This window comes from Saccopteryx bilineata, chromosome 5, assembly GCF_036850765.1.
Source record: "Saccopteryx bilineata isolate mSacBil1 chromosome 5, mSacBil1_pri_phased_curated, whole genome shotgun sequence".
Taxonomy (NCBI): domain Eukaryota; kingdom Metazoa; phylum Chordata; class Mammalia; order Chiroptera; family Emballonuridae; genus Saccopteryx; species Saccopteryx bilineata.
In genome coordinates, this window is record NC_089494.1 from 77967140 (window position 1) to 77988675 (window position 21536).

At 35.6% G+C, this 21536-nt stretch overlaps 1 protein-coding gene across 6 annotated transcripts in view; it reads left to right on the forward strand.

Annotated features, from left to right (window-relative positions):
- BAZ2B (bromodomain adjacent to zinc finger domain 2B) overlaps positions 1–21536 on the forward strand; it is a 452863-nt gene that overhangs the window by 245235 nt on the left and 186092 nt on the right. The window contains exon 1 of one of the 6 annotated variants that reach the window (XM_066279496.1): positions 16366–16626. The exons of 4 other annotated variants lie outside the window; for them this stretch is intronic. The gene's annotated coding sequence lies outside the window, so the exon portion shown is untranslated. Of the gene's footprint in view, positions 1–16365; positions 16627–21536 lie in introns of those variants that run through there. One more of the 6 variants, XM_066279500.1, reaches the window with a different exon arrangement.

The following is a 21536-nucleotide window of genomic DNA, read 5'->3' on the forward strand; positions in this document are numbered from 1 at the left end:
TATACATGACACAAATAGCACAGTCCATTAAGGAAAAGAAATCAATAAATTGGACTTTATAAAAATTAAAATCTTTTGCTTTGCAAAAGACCCTTCTATACATACTAGGAGAAAATATTTGAAAACCACATATCTGACAAGGGACTCATATCTAGGACATATAAAACATCTCAAAACTCAACAGTAAAAATGCCAACAGTCCAATTAGAAAATGGGAAAAGACATAAACATTTCACCAAAGAGGATATATGAATGTCAAATGAGCATAAGAAAAGATTTCAACATCACTAGCCATCAAGAAAATGCCTAAATGAGCTATCAGAGCAGTTAAAATAAAAAAAATATTGACAATAAAATGCAGCACCCATTTATGTTAAAAACTCTCAGCAAAGTGGGAATAGAAGGAACATACCTCAATGTAATACAGGCCATATATCACAGCCAACATCATACCCACTGGGCAAAAACTATAAGCATTTCCCTTATGACTGGGAATAAGACAAGGAGTTTGCTTTCATGAAAACGCTTATTCAACATAGAACTGGAAGTCCTAACCACAGCAGTCAGACAAGAAGAAGAAATAAAAGGCTTCATAATTGGAAAGGAAGAAATGAAACTGTCGTTATTTGCAGATATCATGATACTGTATATAGAGAACTTTTGAGATTACACCAAAAACCTACTAGAACTGATAAATGAGATCAGCGAAGTAGCAGTATACCAAATAAATATCCAGAAATCAGTTGTATTTTTATATGTATATAATAAACTAAGGGAAACTAAGAAAACAATCCTATTCACAATTGCTTCAAAAAGAATAAAATACCTGGGAGTAAATTTAACCACGGATGTAAGAGATCTGTACTCAGGAAATTATAAGACACTAAAGAAAGAAATTGAAGAAGATACAAATAAGTGGACGTACATACCATGTTTATGGATAGGAAGAATTAACATAATTAAAATGTCCATATTATCAAAAACAATCTCTAGAGTCAATTCAGTTCCTATCAAGACACCAATGGTAAGTTTACAGAACTAGTACAGCTATAACAAAAATTGTATGGAACTAAAAAAGATCCCGGATAGCCACAGCAATCTTGAGAAGGAAGAACACAGTCAGAGGAATCATGCTACCTAATATTAAACTATACCACAAAGCCATAGTATTCAAAGTAGCATGGCACTGGCATTAAAACAAACACATAGAGCAATGAAACCGAATAGAGAGCCCAGAAAGTAACCCTTGCCTCTATGGTCAATATTTTACAAAGAAGGCAAGAACATACAATGGGGTAAAGACAGTTTAGTCAATAAATGATTTTGTGAAAATTGGATTGATACATTAAAAAAAAAATGAAACTAGACCACCTTCTTACACCATAAGAATAAACTCAAAGTGGATTAAAGACTTAACTATTAGAATTGAAACCATAAAAATCCTGCAAGAAAACATAGGCAGTGAAATCTTGGACCTGTCTCTTAGTGATATTTTTTTGATTTATCTCTTTGGGTTAGGAAACAAGAAAAATGTAAACAAATGGGGCTACATCAAACTAAAAAGTTTTTGCACACAAAGGAAACCATCAACAAAATAAAAAGGCAACCCACTCAGTGGAAGAATACTCACCAATGATACATCTGATAAGGAATTAATATCCAAAATTTTATTATCAAACAATTCAGCACCAATAAGACAAACAATCCAATTATAAATGGGCAAAAGTCATGATTAGTCATTTCTTCAGAGAGGACATACAGATGGCCAATAGACATGAAAAGATGCTCAGTCACTAATCTTCAGGGAGATGCAGGTTAAGATGACAATGAGATATTCACACCTCTCAGAACGGCTATCAACAAATCAACAAACAAGTGTTAGCCAAGGTATGGAGAAAAGAGGACTCCCGTACAATGTTGGTGGGAATGCAGATTGGTGCAGCCACTGTGAAAAGCAGTTTGGGGTTACCTCAAAAAATTAAAAATGGAACTGCCTTATTACCCAGCAATTCCATTTCTGGGAATTTACCCAAGGAAACCCAAAATACTCATTTTAATGAACATATGCAATAAAATAAAAAATAAAAAAAAAATATAAAAACCTGACCTGTGGTGGCACAGTGGATAAAGCGTTGACCTGGAAATGCTGAGGTCGCCGGTTCGAAACCCTAGGCTTGCCTGGTCAAGGCACATATGGGAGTTGATGCTTCCAGCTCCTCCTCCTTCTCTCTCTCTGTCTCTCTCTCTCCCTCTCTCTCTCCTCTCTAAAAATGAATAAATAAAATGAAAAATAAAAAAATGAACATATGCACCCCTATGTTCATTGCAGTGTTATTTACAATTGGAATAGTAAATAGCCCATTTGGAAGCAGCCACAGTGCCCATCAGCAGGTGAGTGGATAAAAAGCCCTGATACACTTACACAATGGAATACTACACAGCCATAAAAAGAAGCAAACCTTGCCTTTTGCGACAGCATGGATGGCCCTGGAGAGCATTATGCTAAGTGAATTAAGGCAGTCAGTGAAAGACAAGTACCATATGATTTCTAATCTAATGAACAAAATAAACTACCAAGCAGAATAAAGACATATTCTTAGATAGCCGGCTGACAGCTGTCAGGGAAGGGGGGAGAAGGGGATGGAGAGATTGACAAAAGGGGAAAATGAGAAAGAACTCACAGAAGTGGACAACCGTGTGACGATTGTGGTAAGGGGAAAGGTGGAGGGGGGAGGGTATGGTGATGGACGAAGACTTGACTTGTGGGAATGACCACACAAGCACACAATGTGGTACACAGAGTTGTGTTATAGAACTGAGTATCTGAGACCTGTATAATTTTGTTAACCAGTGTGATCCCAATAAATTCAATTTTAAAAAATTGTGACAATGTCACAATGCAGGCAAAGATGTGCAGAAATTGAACTCTTACACGTTGCTGTGGGAATGCAAAATGGTACAGTTACTTTGGAATAGAGTTTCTTGAACAAACATACATACTTAAACAAATACATGCTTACTGCTTCACCTAGCAATCACAGTCCTGGGCATTTATCTCAGAGAATGCCTGTATATGTTTGTGCATGGCAGCTTTATTTGTAAGAGTCAAAATTGGAAACAATTAAAATGTCTTATAATAGGTGAATGGCCAAACACAGTATGATAGCTGTGCAATACTGTTCTGCAATAAAAAGCTATCAACTACCGATTCACCTAAGAGTTCAGTAGATCTCAAAGGCATTAAGTTGAGTGAAAAAAAAATGATCTCAAAATGTCACTCCATGATTATATTTGTATACAGACAAAATTATAGAGATTGAAAACAAATAAGTGATGATCAGAGGAATCATCCTATTAGGAATAGCGGAGGAAAGAGATTGGTGTGACTGCAAGAGTAGCAGAGAGAGATATTTGTGGTGATGGAGGAGTTCTGTATCTCTTGCAATATTGGTTACATGAATCTACATGGGTGATAAAATAACTTAAAACTTTCCATATACTTTGTAGTTTGTTTCCTGGTTTTTATATTATACTGTACTTATGTAAGGTATAACCATTCATGGAAACTGGGTTATTAATACTTGGTACCTCACTGTACTATTTTTCAACTTTATATAATTATTTCAAATTAAGAAGTTTAAAATTTTGTTTTTTTCTTTTACCTCTAAGACATGAAAACAGCCTGTGTTTTATCAATGAATGAGTGGGTAAAGAAAACATGGGCCTGACCTGTGGTGGCGCAGTGGATAAAGCGTCGACCTGGAAATGCTGAGGTTGCCAGTTCGAAACCCTGGGCTTGCCCGGTCAAGGCACATATGGGAGTTGATGCTTCCAGCTCCTCCCCCCTCCTCTCTCTCTGTCTCTCTCTCTCCTCTCTCTCCCTCTCTGTCTCTCTCTCTCCCTCTCTCTCTCCTCTCTAAAAAAAAAAAAAAATTAATAAATAAAATTTAAAAAAAAAAATTTGCCTGACCTGCGGTGGTGCAGTGGATAAAGCGTTGACCTGGAATGCTGAGGTCGCCGGTTCAAAACCCTGGGCTTGCCTGGTTAAGGCACATATGGGAGTTGATGCTTTCTGCTCCTCCCCCCTTTCTCTCTCTCTCTCTCTCTCCTCTAAAATGAATAAATAAATAAAAAATTTAAAAAAAAAGAAAACATGGGATGAGTGTGTGTGTTTTCACACACATAATGGAATGTTATTCAGCCATAAGAAAGGAAATCTTGCCATTTGCAATGTAGACTTTGAGAACATTGCTACGGGAAATAAGTCAGACAGAGAAAGACAAAGCCAGAGGTGGATTTAAGGGCAAATGCACCGGGTGCGCGTCCTGGGCCCGTGTCCTGGGCCCCGACTTCTGAAGGGCCCCGCAAGACCCCAAGTTTACACTTTTTACTAATGACACCAAGTTTGGTTTCATATTTGCAATTTTAACATTAATAGTACATAATATTTTTTATTTATTTAAAAATATAGTTAACTGTATTTTTATTTTCCGTCTCTCTTTTTTTAAGGGGCCCAATATTTTCTTCTGCGTCCAGGGCCTCAACCCACCTTATATCTGCCTTTGCAAATACCGTCATATGTATATTTTGCTTATATATGAATCGTTAAAGCAAAAACAAGACTGAACTCATAGATCAGAGAACAGATTGATGGTTTTCAGAAGCAGGGTTTCGGTGGGTAGGGGTCAGGGATGGGCTAAATGGGTGAAGGTGGTCAAAAGGTGCAAACTTCCAGTTACACAGTAAGTAAGTCCTGGTAAAAACACAAAAACTGTTTTACCTCCTCACTAGACATTACATGCTTTTTGATTCTTAATTTCCTCTGTATCCTCTGACACTTGTTTCATTGATCATTCATAAAACATATACATCTTTCTTGCTTTATTTAGAATTGTCCTATCTTAAAATGATAACTAGATGTAAGTGGACAAGCAAAACCTTTACTTTTTTCAACTAGTCATGTTTGTTTGTTAAAGATATATATTCATATTAACAATGTGTAGTTCTAGTTCATTCATTTAAAGTTTGTTTGTTTTTTAATTTTAGTGAGAGATGGAAAGAGGGAAAGAGAGAGAGAAAAAAAGAGGGAGGGCGAGAGAGACAGGAACACCCATCCGTTCCTGTAGGTGGCCTGACTGGAGACCGCATTGGCAACCTCTGCGCCTTGGGACGACGCTCTTACAAACTGGGCTCTCCGGCCGGGGCTCTAGTTTATTCACTGAAACTGCTGTATGCAGTTATATATATTTCATTACATAAACATACCACAATCTTTTAATTTATTAATCTCATATTTCACTGTACAACTAATGCTGCAATTTACATATTTGCGTATGACACCTTAGGCATATGTGTGAGAACATTTCTGGGTTACATATTAAGAGTGGAATTACTGTAATGTAGACTACGTACAACTTCGATCTTACTATATATTGCTTAATTTCTTTGTACAGTGGCTATGTCAATTTCTATTACCAGTGCATCTATTTCTTGCTCTACATTTTTATCAACCTTTCAAATATTCTTAATTTTTGCCTTACCACTTCCCCTATGTAGATCCTCCTATGAATCCCAACAGATTTTGCATCTACAATAAATTTTTTTACTTCCTTTTTTTTTATGACAGAGAGAGAGAGACAGGGACAGACAGACAGGAAGGGAGAGATGAGAAACATCAATTCTTCATTGTGTCACCTTAGTTGTTTATTGACTGCATTCTCATATATACCTTGATCCTGGAGCTACAACAGAGTGAGTGACCCATTGCTCAAGCCAGCAATCTTGGCCTTAAAGCCAGCGACCTTAGGCTCAAGCCAGCGACCATGGGGTTATGTCTATGATTGAGTGCTCAAGCCAGCGACCCCATGCTCAAGCTTGTGAGCCTTCACTCAAACTGGATGAGCCTATGCTTAAGCTGATGACCTCAGGATTTCGAACTTGGGTCGTCCACGTTCTAGTCCGATGCTCTATCCACTGCACACCACCTGGTCAGGCAGAATTTTTATTTCTTTATTTGTTTTTTTGGAGAGAGGCAGAGAAAGAGAGACAGGAACAGGGAGCTGCTCCTGCATGTGCTTTAACTCGGGAATTGAACTGGCAACCTCTGTGCTCTGTACTCTGTGATGATTCTTGAATCAACCAAGATATCTGGCCAAGGCTAAATTTTTATTTATTTGTTTGTTTATTCATTTTATTTATTTTTAGAGATAGAGAGAAGAAGAGGGGGGAAGGGAAAGGGAAGCATTCATTTATTGTTCCACTTAGTCATGCATTCAATGGTTGCTTCCCATGTGTACCCTGACCAGGGATCGAACTCACAACCTTATTGTTTTTGGATAATGCTCTTAACTGACTGAGCTAATTGGCCAGGGCCAAATCTTTTATTTCTTAATCTGCTTTTACCAGCCAAGAAGTAAAAAAATATTTTGCATTATCTAATTTTAATATTTGTATTTATATCCATATTTGTGGCTTATTTAAAACTGTTAGAAAAAAAATACCATGATCTCACTTACATATGGAATCTAATGAACAAAGTGAACTGAGGAACGGAATAGAGGCAGAAGCGGGGTCACAGGGAGCAGAGGGACAGCAGTCAGAGGAGAGGGGGGATGAGAGATGGGATCAGAGAAGGTAAAGGGATTAGTGAAATTGTATGTACACAACACACAGATACAGATAACAGGACAGCAAATCCTAGAGGGAAGGGGGGAAGGAGTTAGGGGGAGGGCTACAAAAGGGGTGTAAAAAGGGACACAGGGGTGGAGGGTGAGGTAGTTATATTCAGTGGGACACTTGAATCCATGTAAACACAATAAATTAAAATAAAAAGAGTAGATCAATATTTCTAATGCAAGTAGTTCAAAAGTATTTGACATGTTAAATTAAAACACCTAATAGGCTACTCAAGGTTGTCTCCAATAAGGTCCTTAACTTTATTTCAGTCATATTGCTTATTGTTTTCTAAATATACCCCATATACAAGCCCAGATAGATTACATTCATTTATTCACTCATTCAAACAGTTGATATTTAATGATCTTGTTATGTTATACAGATATAGTAACACTTGAGTTTTATAGGTTTTAGAGTTTTGTAGTTTTATAGTTAGTGCTGTAACATGAACAATTCCTGATTCCTGGGGAGCTTGCAGTCTACCTCGAGCTATTTTCTGAATAAAACCAATGCTTTTCATTCTCTGGTCCTCAGTATGTTTTCTCTCTAGTTGGAATGCCTTTTCCCCTGGTTTCTGCACTGAGCCACCATTGCCTTTCAAAATACTACCTTTTCAAGGCCCACCTAAAATGTCACTTTTCTGTGAAACCTTTTCTAACATCCTCAATTAATTTTGCTCCCATAGTACTATATTTACAGTTAACCCTCGAACAGCGAAGGAGTTAGGGTTGCTGGCTCCTGTGCAGTGTAAAATTCACATATACTTTTTCACTCCCCCAAAACTTACCTACTAACTTTTCACTGGAAGCCTTACTGATAACTAAACAGTCGATGAACACATACTCTGTATGTTGCACGTACCACATAGTTTGTTCTTACCATGAAGTATGTGTGAAAAAAGAAAAGGTTATTAAGAAAATCATAAGGAAGAGAAAATACATTTGCAGTACTGTTTGTTGGAAAATCAGCATATACTGTAAGTAGACTCATGCTGTTCAAAACCTTGTTGTTCAACTCTCTATTGCTCTTATGGCACTTATTATGTTTTATGTATTTATGGTAACCTTCCCATTTAACATAACGTCTAGTATATGGTAGGCATACTATCAACTAAAATAACTTAATTAAAGGTAACTATAATAAACTCTAACTTCACTAGTTAGACCTATTAGTGGAAAGATCAATTTGAATTAGAAAAAGTTGCTTAATTATGTAATTTTATCTCGTGTTCTTTAACACACTATAGGGTAAATTAAACCAAATAGTGGCTTTCTCTGTAGTGATATTTAGGACTTGCTCTGACAAATAGTAAATTTTATTTGTGATTAATATAACAGTTGCTTAGTTTGTTTTTAGACTTTTAAGTATATAGTTTCCTTAAGTCAGAGTCTTCCAAACTATACTCTGAGGAATCATGAGTTGGTTCTGTTGATACGACTTAGCTATTGCTGGGTGCCTCCCCACCCTCAAAGAACAGCCCTTCACTTATATAACTACACACACACACACACACACACACACACACATTGTTGTTGTTGTTTTTTGGTGAGAAGAGTGACGGAGGGATAGACAGGGTAGACAGGGACAGTCAGGAAGGGAGAGAGATGAGAAGCATCAATTCTTCATTGCAGCTCCTTAGTTGTTCATTGATTGCTTTCTCATATGTGCCTTGACTGGGGGGGCTACAGCAGAGTGAGTGACCCTTTGCTCATGCCAGCGACTTTGGGCTTCAAGCCAGCAACCCCACACACAAGCTGGTGAGCCTGTGCTCAAGCCTGCAAACCTGGAGTTTCGAGCCTGGGTCCTCTGCATCTCACTGTGCCACCACTGGGCCAGGCTAATTAAAGATATTGTTATGTGAGTGTAAATACTTACGTTCTATCCATTTATTTAAATATTTTCCAAGATCTTACAAAAAGATATTATTTCTGCCCTTTTATTCCTTGAATTACCGCTAATTTAAAGTCAATAGTTCTTAATTATACTTCAAATAATTAAGCAAATTGTAGGAGATTGGCTTTGAGAAGGACAAATAAATTGTTTATACTTTGAATATTCTGCATTTTAATATGGATTTTTGAGGAGTTAAGACTATCAGGAGTTATTGGAATTGATCTAGGAATTGTGAGGTAGGCTGAAGAATTTTCAAGATCATGGCTCCTTAAAATTTAATGTGCATAAGATTCTGATTCAGTAGGTCTGGGTTGGGGCTTGAGATTCTTCATACCTGACAAGCAGTTCAAATGTTGCTGGTCTGTGCACCACCCTTTGAGTATCAAGGAGTGGGATGATCTTCCAAAGCCAATCACCACATTTTAGAATTAATATGACATTTTTTTTTGTGCTAGAGAAAGTATGTTTTTGTTACTGCCATAGACATTTGTTATTGTCCCTGTACAGCTTGATTTATATTTTGCCACTTTATTTGAAATTTCTGGGGTTTCTCTTTTAAGGAAATATTTTGTATGGGGATTAACGATTGGTCTGTGATAATGTGGTTCTTTGCTTAAAATTATCCATCAAAGTTACTAAGAGAGTGTTGAGAACTATGAGGCTGCCAGTGGTACCTTTCAGAGAGTTTAAGCTTAATAAGAATTATCTATCTGTTGAGTTTACTTAACTTTTATTTTTTACAGGATATTGTTTGAGGTTAGATATTAAAATTTTATAAAACTAAAAATAGGAAACAGTTTTGTTTGGCTAATGCTGTTTTAGTTGTTATAAGTACTGCTTTTTTTTAAAGTGAGAGGAGGGGAGATAGTAAGACAGACTCCTGCATGCACACCGACCAGGGTCCACCTGGCAACCCTCACCTTGGGCCTATGCTTGAATAAACCGAGCTATCCTAAGCACTTTAGGCTGATGCTCAAACCAATGGAGCCACTGGCTGCGAGAGAGGAAGAGACAGAGAATGGAGGTTGAGGGGGAGCAGATGGTTGCTTCTCTTGTGTGCCCTGACTGGGACTTCCGCACACTGGGCCAACACTCTATCCACTGAGCCAATGGGCCAGGACCAAGTACTACTTTAAAAAAAAAGCTGTTATTATTATCGTGAATTAGCAATTATATACCATACCAGTTTAGGCTATTAATTTTATCAGTAGCACACATGAATAGAAAGCCTATTTTGTGTAAACAACCAATAAGACAGAAAGTAATTTAGTTAACTAGTTTATACAGAGGGTTCTCAGATTATGACGCACAGTTCCATTCCTATGACATTGTCATAACCCAAATTTTGGTGTAAGTTGAAACACACCGGGGCCTACCCTAACATAAACGGAACACTTGCACTTTTAACGGTCTAAAATGTTGTAGGTAAACGTACTGGGGGTTGCTAGCTTCCTCACTCATATGCCGTGTTACTGTGTATTCTTCAGCCGCACCCAACCAGACTACATAGTTTGTCCACATAGTGCGTAAGTGCAATGCTAACAGCGTAAGCTGAAACACGTCTCAATTTTTAAAAGTTTTTATGGAATTGAGCATTGTAAATTTGAAATGTCATATGTCGAGACTGTCATAACCAGAGGACCCTCTGTACTCAAAAATTTAAATAATTTCTAAGGGACATTAATACTTTTAAGATATATAATATCAAGTACTTTTAGTCTTGGGCTTTTATAGAAAACTTTAATTAAATAATATTTTCAAATCATTAATATATAAGAAAAATCTCAGAATTCATTATTTTTGATAAGTGGAAATTTGTAGACCAGGACAGTAGAGCATTTTGAGGGGAAAATTATGAGTTTTATTTAAAAATATTAGAATAATTTTTCTGTTCATAGTTATATCAACCCTACATTATTTCATTTGTCAGTAATAGAAATGGCTGGAAGAATTATATGATAATTAAAACATATTTTCTTACTCTTATTAAGTAAGCAGTAACATTGCTATAAAAGTTTTCATATGGGATTTATATCAAGTGCTGATAAAAGGTTTTTTTGGACCTGATTAAAAAATTTTGTATAGAAATAAACCTCCTTTGTTTCTTCTGGTAGAATCCATTGGACCACCACCCCTAGGTCCATTAATAGTGTTTATAGAAGTAAAACAGTTGGAATTTATATTAAAAATAAATGTGGTGAATAAAAAAGCGTACACTCTAATATTATCGTCTTAATTTTGTTTTACCAAAGTTCTGAAATCTAAAGGACAAAAATACTGACAAGTTCAAGAAAAAAAGGAAAGAGAGCAAACGATGCAAAAAGAAAATGACACTGAGGTTTTGGTTTAATACATATGTATTCCAGGCTGATGGTTGATTTCATTAGCAAATCTCATTGTTATGCAATGTCTGTTCTTCTGCAGCAAAATGAATATTGTATTCTCACAGGCTCTATGTGTATCTTTTATGTTGGAATAAATGAAAAGATATGTATTTGTAGCTTTTTTTGGTTTATTCTTTTAGGAAAAGAAATAAAATTGAATTATATTTTTTCCTTTTTTGTTATATTTGTCCAAAAGCTTTTCAGTTTATATTACAGATGTGTTTCCTACTTTTGTTTTCTGAAGTAAACGATGAAGTGGTTAACAATGTAAACATTTAAATTAACCTATAATATTCAAAATAATATTTAATCGTGATTAATTTAAGCTGATATTAATATGAGCTTCTTAAAGCATATACTTTCTAACATTCTTAAATATTATGAGTAGTTTTTCTTATTACAAGGAAAATGTTGAGCAAGTAAATTATGCCAAGTGTAAACAGTGTTATCTTTTGCAATTGCAAAAATTGTATGTTAAGATTACTTACTATATATACATTTTAATTTTTATAAAATAAGGAAGTTAGAAATAAATTTCAGTTGCTACAATTTTAGACAGCTTATTTAATAAAGAGAATACACTGCATGTATTTTTGGGTTATGCTGTTGATTAATTTTAGTCATTTTGAGGTCCAAAAATAATTTACAAAATTAGCCTAACTGGTGGTAGTGCAGTGGATAGAGCATTGACCTGGGACACTGGAGTCCTAGGTTCTAATCCATGAGGTTGTGGGCTTAACTGACCACAGGCATGTCATCTTGAGTGTTGGATTGCCAACTTGAACGTGAGATCATCAAAATGATCCCATGGTCACTGGCTTGAACCCAGAGGTGGCTGGCTTGAAGTCCAAGGTTGCTGGTTTGAGCTCAAGGTCACTGGCTTGAGCAAGGGATCACTGGCTTGGCTTGAGCCCCTTGGTCAAGACACATATGAGGAATCAATGAACAACTCAAGTGCCACAACTACGGGTTGATGCTTTTCTCCTTACCCCCTCCCCTTTCTCTCTTAAAAACAAAAATAATAGTTTATAAAATGTATTTGGTTTTGTAGTATTCTTAACAGTAATCCTCACAACTAATGTTCTTTTGACATGCTTGAAAACATAAAAGCTTAAGGTTTTATTTACTATGGTTTATTATAAACCATTTAGAAATGACCTATATAGTAAAAATTGGCCTTCTGGCTCACTTGTTGCAATTCTAGCATATATCTTGTTTATGTTGGAAAAACATGAGCCATTATTAATATGTACAGCAGTTTATTAATGCATCATATTAAATTAAGTTGTACTTAGAATGTTTGCATTTTATTCTACACAGTGGGTAACAAAACAAGGAACTTTAAAATCTAGTAAGGGAGATCCCCAAAATAATTAGATTGAGTATATGATATAGGTATAATGGGCCCAGGCAGTCAGCTCTGAAAGCGGAGGAACATCCAGAAAGCTATGAGATCTAAACTGATAATGAGGTTGGGAAGCAATGAGAAACAGCATAAACATGATTTGGGAGGTGGGAGAACAAAACCTTGGCATCTCTTTAGGGAGACAAGAGATCTACCTACATGAAAATAAAAATGTAGAATACTTCTATTTTAGTATTCAGTCCAAATATGTGGTTCATTGAGATACTACTATAGTGAGCCTTGATTTTTCTTGTATAATAAAATGGTAAATAGGTAATTCTCTTTATAGTGATATTGCTGACTTTCTTCCCACCAATAACATAACAAGTAAATGCTGTAAAAGTACGTAAAGATTCATCTCTAAAATGAATCTAAATTGGTGCAGACTGAATGAATACAGGAATCGAGAAACTCTTAAGTCAGATTTCTTTACTTACTTAGAAATACCAAACTGAGGGAGAATAAAAATCATCCTAGATTTGGCTCCCATGCTATTGAATTGAGCAGAATCATAGAAGGTCACCAATGAAGAAGAGAGAAATTGTTGTGAGTTAAAGAGAGAGGTCCTCTGTCAGTGTCTGGACCCACCCATGTCTTCTCTCCATCTGATCTGGAACCACGGCTGTCGCTCACATGCTCATTTTACTTATCCAGTAGAAGCACCTGAATTTCAAAAATAAAAAATGAATCTGGAATATGAAAATGGACTGTGAATTTAACAAGATCCTGGAGGTTTATTTATTTATTTTTAAGAGCCAGATCAGACAAATTGCGTAAGGCTTCTTATGGTTTATTTTCTGGGTAACCTTCCATTATGTTATAACCCTGGCTTGCACTGAGGAAATGTTAAAAGAACCTTTCATGTGACATTTGTTATTTAATTTTTGTAAAAGTGCTGTTGAGAAAATTATTGTATTGTTCAATGTTGCATTATTGAAAAATATACAAGAAATTCCTCTCAACTCTTAGTACTACGAGGAAGAGCTTTGATGACTATGTGTAAAATATATCATATCTTGTTTCCCACTTTGATTGCTGAGATATCTAGAGCTGAACATTCTACATTTTATAATTGTGCAAGGCTTTATGATAGATGTTTCTGTGTTCCAAATTTATCATATGTTTCATCCTTTTTGCTTTCTCTTATTTTCCCTTTATTCATGTTAATTTATATTTTGAAAGCATTCTGTGGTACTACTCAAATAAATCTCTATAAATCACCCTAGAATTATTTGGAATAAGATGGGGTATAAATAACCATGGGAAGCTTATTTATTGCCCACAGAATACAAGCAAATAAAAGTAGATTTTCTTCCCCCTTCTGTACCCTCCCCTCTTCATTTTACACAAATTTATTAATCTGTGAGTTCTTAGATTTGATATAGGGGCTAGCGCAGGTGTCAGGAACCTATCGCTCGTGAGCCTGATGTGGTTCTTTTGATGGCTGCATCTGGCTCGCAGACAAATCTTTAATAATAATAAAAAATAACGTTAAAAATATAAAACATTCTCATGTGTTATAATCCATTCATTTCCTACCACTCATGTTCATGGTTGTGGGTGGCTGGAGCCAATCACAGCTGTCCTCCGGGACAACACCAAATTTTTATTGTATAATGCGTAAGGTACACGGGTCGTTGTATGGCTCTCATGGAATTACATTTTAAAATATGTGGCTCTCTCAGCCAAAAAATTTCCCGCCCCTGGGCTAGTGGAACCTTCCTGAAGCTTTCTGACTTTACACAGCTACCAGGTATAGTTTGTTATGCTAAACGTGCCCTACAAAAGAGTGTCTGAAAAGTAAGGCTGAAATATGTATATCCTAGATAAGGAAAAGGTGCCTTTTTCTCACATGTGAACTCTGTTTGTTGTTTTTTTCCCCCTAACTCGCAGAGTGCCATATATATATATTACTCTGGTTTTTTTCCCTTGCCCTTTGACTTGGAAACTTTTTTGTTTGTTTGTTTTACCGAGATAGATGATAGATAGATAGATAGACAGACAGATAGAGACAGGGGCAGACAGGGAGAGAGATAAGAATCAACTCGTAGTTGGCGGCATGTTAGTTTTTTATAGATTGCTTTCTCATATGTGCCTTGACCAGGGGGCTCCAGCTGAGCCAGAGACCCCTGCTCAAGTCAGCAACCTTTGGGCTCAAGCCAGTGACCATGGGGTCATGTATGATCCCACACTCAAGGGGGTGATTTCGGAGTTTTGCACCTGGGTCCTTGGTATCCCAGGCCTACGTGGTATTCACTGTGCCACTGCCTGGTCAGGTGAATGTTAAACTCAAAACCAAAACTTGTTGACTCCTAATAAGAGGTACCTTGAATGAAACAAAATTTCACATTTATTATTTTTACCTCTATATTTTTATTTTATTATTCTCTAAATTTGACCCATTATGGGGAACTAATTTAGTCAGGGATATTTGAAATGCTTTTATAATTTAAAATTTGGTTTTGTTTTGGTTTTGAATTATGTAGTCAAAACTACCCTTTTAGTAGGAATTGTACGTTCAATTTTCTGTAAAGGAAATAAAGGGCTATGTTTTGCATTGCGGATAACTATTTATATTTGAATTACTTCACATGTCCAGGAAATCCAACTGGAAGTAATTCCTTAGTCATAGTTTTCTGACAATTTGCTATTTTGTGTGTCATCATAGTATAGGTAGTGATTAGTTACTTCCATTATACTGTTCAGTATTGAATACATACTCCTTTCAAATGACACATAGTAAGTATATGTAATGAGATCTGTTTTTAGATTCTGTACTCTTGGCAGTTACTTACTTGGATGTTCTTTTTTGTTATTGATTTTATTATCACTTCATTTTGTTTTCTATTTAAGCATATTAACATTTTATTTTGCAAACAGTAAATATAAACTATATGAAAGTAGTATAATTTAATGCATTGATATGGTTATATTGTAAAAGGGTTAAGAACTCTGAATTAAAATCAAAGCATGTATGTTCATAATAGTTAGGGCATGGATGCATGGCCTGTGTGTGTGTGTGTGTGTGTGTGTGTGTAATTTTTAAGAGAAATGCAGTTTTGTAGATTAAAAACAATCTCTTAAAAATTTTAAAGTACTGAATTTGTCCTTTTGACAGAGTGTGTACTTTGTTTTACACCATTAGTTAATTTAAGTCAATCCTCATTCAATTACACTAGAAATTTTAAAGAGTGAAAAACAGCAATTTGGGGAACAAAACAAAGTACAAGGAAACTTAGTTTTCAAGCTAACATATTTTTTAAAAGTACTCACAGGTAAATATTTTGTTTTCTTTTTGAAATACAAATTTAAAATGGTGACAGTTATAACTTTAAGTTATATAACCTTTTTGATTCAGATAACTGAAATTTCTTTATCTAAAAACTGCCACATAAATTATAAAGTATGCTTATTTTGCAGGAGTTTGTCCTAATAAGAATAGGTTTATGCTGTGACTAAAATTTTAATTTTGGTCTTTAATTAACTCTGGAACTTCTTATCTCTATTTTCCTGAAGCAATTTAAATTTAAAGACTTTTCTTTATATTTAGCAGGTTTTTTGTTAAGTCTTTGGATTTTGTTGTTTGTTTTTTTTCAACCTTGTCAGGCTTAGCATTGGCTGGTTTTTACAATTTAGTTGCCAGAAGTAATTTTTAAAACCTGCTTAAACAGATTTGTTTTTCATGCATTCCTTTTTATAAACTAGGTGCCTATGTCAGGAATAAACCCTCCTTAAAAAAGGAAGAAAGGCAGAACTCTTTATTGTCTGTTTTGACATTAATAAAATTAAGAAAAGAACGATTTCCTAAGACATCTACCTTACCTGGTTTAGTTTTGTCACGTGAGCATTCACGTTCACTGGTGATCTGAGTGCTCCACCTGCCTTTCAGTTTGTTTACCAGGAAATCAAGATGTGTAAACTGCAGGAAGTACTATTTGACCCTCTCCGACAGTATCTCATTACAATAATTGCTAATCTCTGAATAAGACAGCCATGTTTAGTGAGTAACAGAGAGAGAGGTTGTGTTAGGTAGATTTTAGGTGTTTCAAGAAATCCAGCATTGTAAATGCTTACTTGGATTATGTTTTCATGATAACTTTTGATAAAAGACATATGGTGACCTTTGGGGTCAGCCAAGCCAGGACACAATAGTAGGTATTCTTTCATGCCTTTTAACTGAAAAATTTCACGGCTTGTTGTTTTGGAGTGCTGTCACTGCTCTGAATCGAAAGGATAATGGCTACTTCCTGATTAAACCCACTCTCCACAGTAAGCTCTTAATGTTATACTGTATGTCTTTTTCTCCTGTAAATGCAGTAATAGGATTTGGTGTTTTATTTACTTATTATTACTGTCTTTTCACCGATATATTTTTTTATAAATATACCCTGAAGTTGAAGTTTATAATTAAAGTAGAAACTACTGTTTTAAGTTTGGAGGATTTTTTTTTGTAATGAAAGGAAAAAAATATTTCTGTTTAGTATTAAATCCAACCATCTCATATACTTATTGTAGATTTTGGATAAGGAAATTAGCTCTTTAAAAAAACAATGAAATAATAAATTATATTAAGCTTTTACTTTCTTGGCACTTAGTAAATCAGATGTATTTATTCAGGGAATTTGGATAAAGTAATTGTATTTTTTATTTAATTTCATAAATAGATTTACATATATTATAATTATTTTAATTATGAAATTATTCTTATTAAATTAATTTAGAGATTCTTGTGATGTAAAAGCATTATTAAATACTGAGAATATCAGAAGGGAATAATGAGCTTTTTAGTTTTAATCCTAAAGCTGGCAGTCACTCCATCTGTGGTCTTGGGACAATCACTTAAACTGCTTAGCTAAGTTTTCTTGTCTGTTGTCCATACGAGTGCTCAGTAAAATATGTATGTTTGTTTATTCTTTATGATAGTACAAAGTATAAAGAAAATGAATTTTCACAGGTATTTTATAAAATGGAGAACTGACCTCGAAGATAATCTAGGAAAAGAGGAGTCACAGTTGACAGGGAAATAACAGCAATTCTTATTTCTATTACAAAATAATAAAAAATAAGGTTTAAAATAGATATCCTATAATGGGCCTTTTACTGTGAACAGAGCTGTTATGCCTAATTCTTAATATAGTATTAGAAAAAGATTATATATCTTGTTGAATACATGACTAAAAAGTGAGGAATAGAAAGCTTGGAGGTGATTTAGTAAAGACTCACAAAGATTCTTAAATTATTTCACTTATTCTCAAAAGTCTTATTCCTGGAAATGAGATTACTCAGAGTAGAGGGAAGGATGTATGTATCTATTATAGACCTATAAATATAGTTCTTTTAAATAGTAAGATGTTTAATTTTTCAACTCTAGTATTAGATGTTCTGGTCATACTAAGGGAAACACAAAATAATCATTGAAGGCAGTTACTGAAAATGGTTGTAGAACCAAATATCCAGAAATATTTAAAAATATTATGGGATAATGTAAATAGAGTTAGTATACTTTTTTTTTTTTTACAAATGCTTATTATAAAAGTTATTTTAAGTAACTGAGTAATTTTTAATAAAAATTAGTGGCACATTCTAAAGATTGATTAGTGAATATTCTAGTTTAGTCAAGTTACTGAAGTAGCAGTTGTAGTAGTTCCTCTATTTAATTTGTATTAAGAAATAATAGATGTCATTTACTTAATATGTGAGAATATTGGCATAATATTGGCTAATTCTACTGTAGGAGAAACAAAGTTTTACCTTTACCCTCTTAGAGTTCTTTTTGGCTGGATCTAAGAATTAAATCTGACATAAGACAGATGAACAGGAGAAAAACATACAAATGTATTTAATACAAGTTTGTGTGACACAGGAGTCTGTATAAGGAATGAAGAGCCGAAGAAATGGCGAAAGCTACTAATTTTATGTTATGTTGAACAGAGAGAGGCATTTGTAGGAGCTAGATAGACTATGTGGATAAGCTAAAGGAAGATAATTATTTTAACAAGTCTTTTTGTATAGAACTCACTCAGTTTCAACTTTTTGTCCTTAGTGATAAGAATGTTACTTTCTTTCTGGTAATAGGGAGTGCAGCTTTCATATAGGAATTTCATTTCCTGCTTTTAAGGAAAAGAAGGAAAGTTAGAGTGTTTTTCTTGTATTTGCTGTTTTTGAGTGGCTTTAACTGAAAATAGTCAATATGCCTCAGTCACATGTTTTGGAGTGACATGTTCTGACTCCTTCACTGTCTACTTTTAAATGTGTGATAATTACTTAAGGTGCAGGTAACATTATTCCCCCCCGTTTTTACTGAAAAGGAAATTGTAGAGAATTTAAACAATCATCAATGTTCACTAGCCAGTCAATTACAACAGAATCTAGGTTCCAGAACTCAGTCTTCAGGATTATACCTTAAGCACTGTGCTTATATTTTGGGGATAATAAAGGTGCTTTATACCTTTGACTCCAATGGCTTTACTTTTTTTTATCAGTTTATTAAACTGCTCACTAAAATTAGGGGATCAGGGAATGTGCAGATACTCTACTACAGTGGTCCCCAGCCCCCGGGCCGTGGACCGGTAAGGGTCTGTGGGCCATTTGGTACCGGTCCGCAGAGAAAGAATAAATAACATGAAACATTGTCAGAATAACAAATTTAAATACAGCCTGAATAATGAGGACATGCTCGTTCCTCCTTTAACTTAGCCCAATAATATCATAAGTTCGACAATTATATTTAAAAATACCACAGTTTTTATGCCAGTCGCATAATTTTTTTGTGTGCATTTATTCGTTCCACCCTAAAGGCAGGTCTGTGAAAATATTTTCTGACATTAAACCGGTCCGTGGCTCAAAAAAGGTTGGGGACCACTGCTCTAGTACTTTCAGCTTTTTGTATAGTGCGTTTTCACCAATGAACTAAAAGTTGGTTTTGCATCTTATTTGCATAATCTGACAACTTTCTTTGACTTGTCATTTGCTTTTCTGATGTTTTTGTTTAATAAAAAATCAAATGCTTTTTTTAATTGTTTCATACTCATTTTGAAATATCCCCTAATTTTTGTGAGCAGTAGATTATGGAGTGCTCACTAAGTGTCAGACGCTATAAGGAAGTACTTACTGATTGTGGAAAGTAAAATCCTTGTTTTAAGAAACTTTAGTGGAAGAGGCAGATGATTAACAGGCTATGACATGCAGTACAGTGTGTTAACACTTAATAGGGGTAAGCACAGGATGCTAAAAGAGACACGAAGACCTATCTAATGTATTATTATTATTATTTTTTTGTATTTTTCTGAAGCTGGAAACGGGGAGAGACAGACTCCCGCATGTGCCCACCAGGGGCGAGGCTCTGCCCACCAGGGGGCGATGCTCTGCGGGGCATCGCTCTGCCGCAACCAGAGCCACTCTAGCGCCTGGGGCAGAGGCCAAGGAGCCATCCCCAGCGCCCGGGCCATCTCTGCTCCAATGGAGCCTTGGCTGCGGGAGGGGAAGAGAGAGACAGAGAGGAAGGAGGGGGGCGGGGAGCGGAGAAGCAAATGGGCGCTTCTCCTATGTGCCCTGGCCAGGAATCGAACCCGGGTCCCCTGCACGCGAGGCCGACGCTCTACTGCTGAGCCAACCGACCAGGGCCCTAATGAATTCTTTAATTACATATTTTGTTTGCATTTTTTGAGTACTGTTCAAGGTTCGTGGGATCTTATCAGTAAAGAAACTTTCAAAGGTCTCTGCTCTTGTGGATCATGGTGGGGGTGGAGATAAATAATAAGCTTAATTAATAAGTAAAATATATAGAGTATTAGAAGGTGTCAAGTGCTATGGAGAAAGAAAAAGTAGAGCAGGATAAGAAGACTGTGGTGGTGATGGGTTGCAGAGACTGAGGAAGAACTTACAGAAAAGGTGATATTTTAGCGAAGAACTAGGAAGTTAGCTATGTTTATATCTTTTTGAAGACCCTTCCAAGCACAGTATTTGTTCAGAGTAATGAACAAAGGCCACTGTGATTGGAGCAGAATTTGGGAGAAGGGAGAGAGAGAAGAGGAGGTATTGACTAAGGTAATGGGTGAGAGGAACTTAGAAAACCCATTGCAGAGCTATTAGTAAACTTGGCTTGTAGTTTTATTGTTCCACTTAATTATCCATTCATTAGTTGATTCTTGTATGTGCCCTGATCATAACCCATAACCTTGGAGTATCAGGACAGCACTCTAACCAACTGAACTATTTTGCTAAGCCTGGCTTATATTTGAAAGTATTACTCCAGTTGCTATCTTGAGAATACAGTTGACCCTTAATCAATGTGGGACTTGGGACACTGAACTCTGTGTAGTCAAAAATCCATGTATAACTTTGACTGCCCCAAAACTTAACTACTAATAACCTGTTTACTGGAAGCCTTACCAATAACATAACTATTTGATTAACACATATTTTATGTATTATATATGTTAAATACTGTATTGTTACAATAAACTAGAAAAAATAAAATATTAAAATAAAAAATACAGTTGCAGTACTATGCAAATTTATTGAAAAGATTTGCAAGTGGACTGTGCAGTTGCAACCCATGATTTACAAGGGTCAGCATTGGAACAAGGCTTTGAGTACTGGTAAGAAGGGTCTTAAGAGTAAGCTAAGTAAGGCCTGACCTGTGGTGGCGCAGTGGATAAAGCGTCGACCTGGAAATGCTGAGGTTGCCGGTTCGAAACCCTGGGCTTGCCTGGTCAAGGCACATATGGGAGTTGATGCTTCCTGCTCCTCCCCCTTCTCTCTCTCTGTCTCTCTCTCTCTTCTCTCTCTCTCTCCTTTCTAAAATGAATAAATAAATAAAAAAAAAGAGTAAGCTAAGTAGTTAAAGGTAGTGGCTTGGATAAGAGTGTATGTAGTCAAATTCTGGATGTTTTAAAGGTATAAACAAAAACTTTATGATGGATTGGATGTGAGATATGAGAAAAAGAGATGACAAGATGATTCTAAGGTTTTTGAGCAACTGGAAGGCTGATGTTGTAGTCAACTCTGAGGGGGGAAAGTTTTCAGCTGAAGGAGGTTTGGAATAAGAATTGAGGATCAGGAATTTGGTTTTGGAAGAAGTAGATTTTTAAGTGTCTCTTAGATATGCAAGTGGAGATTTTGAGAAGGCTTTCCAGCGAAATACCATCTAAATTGAGGCTGAAGAATGAGCTGGTCTT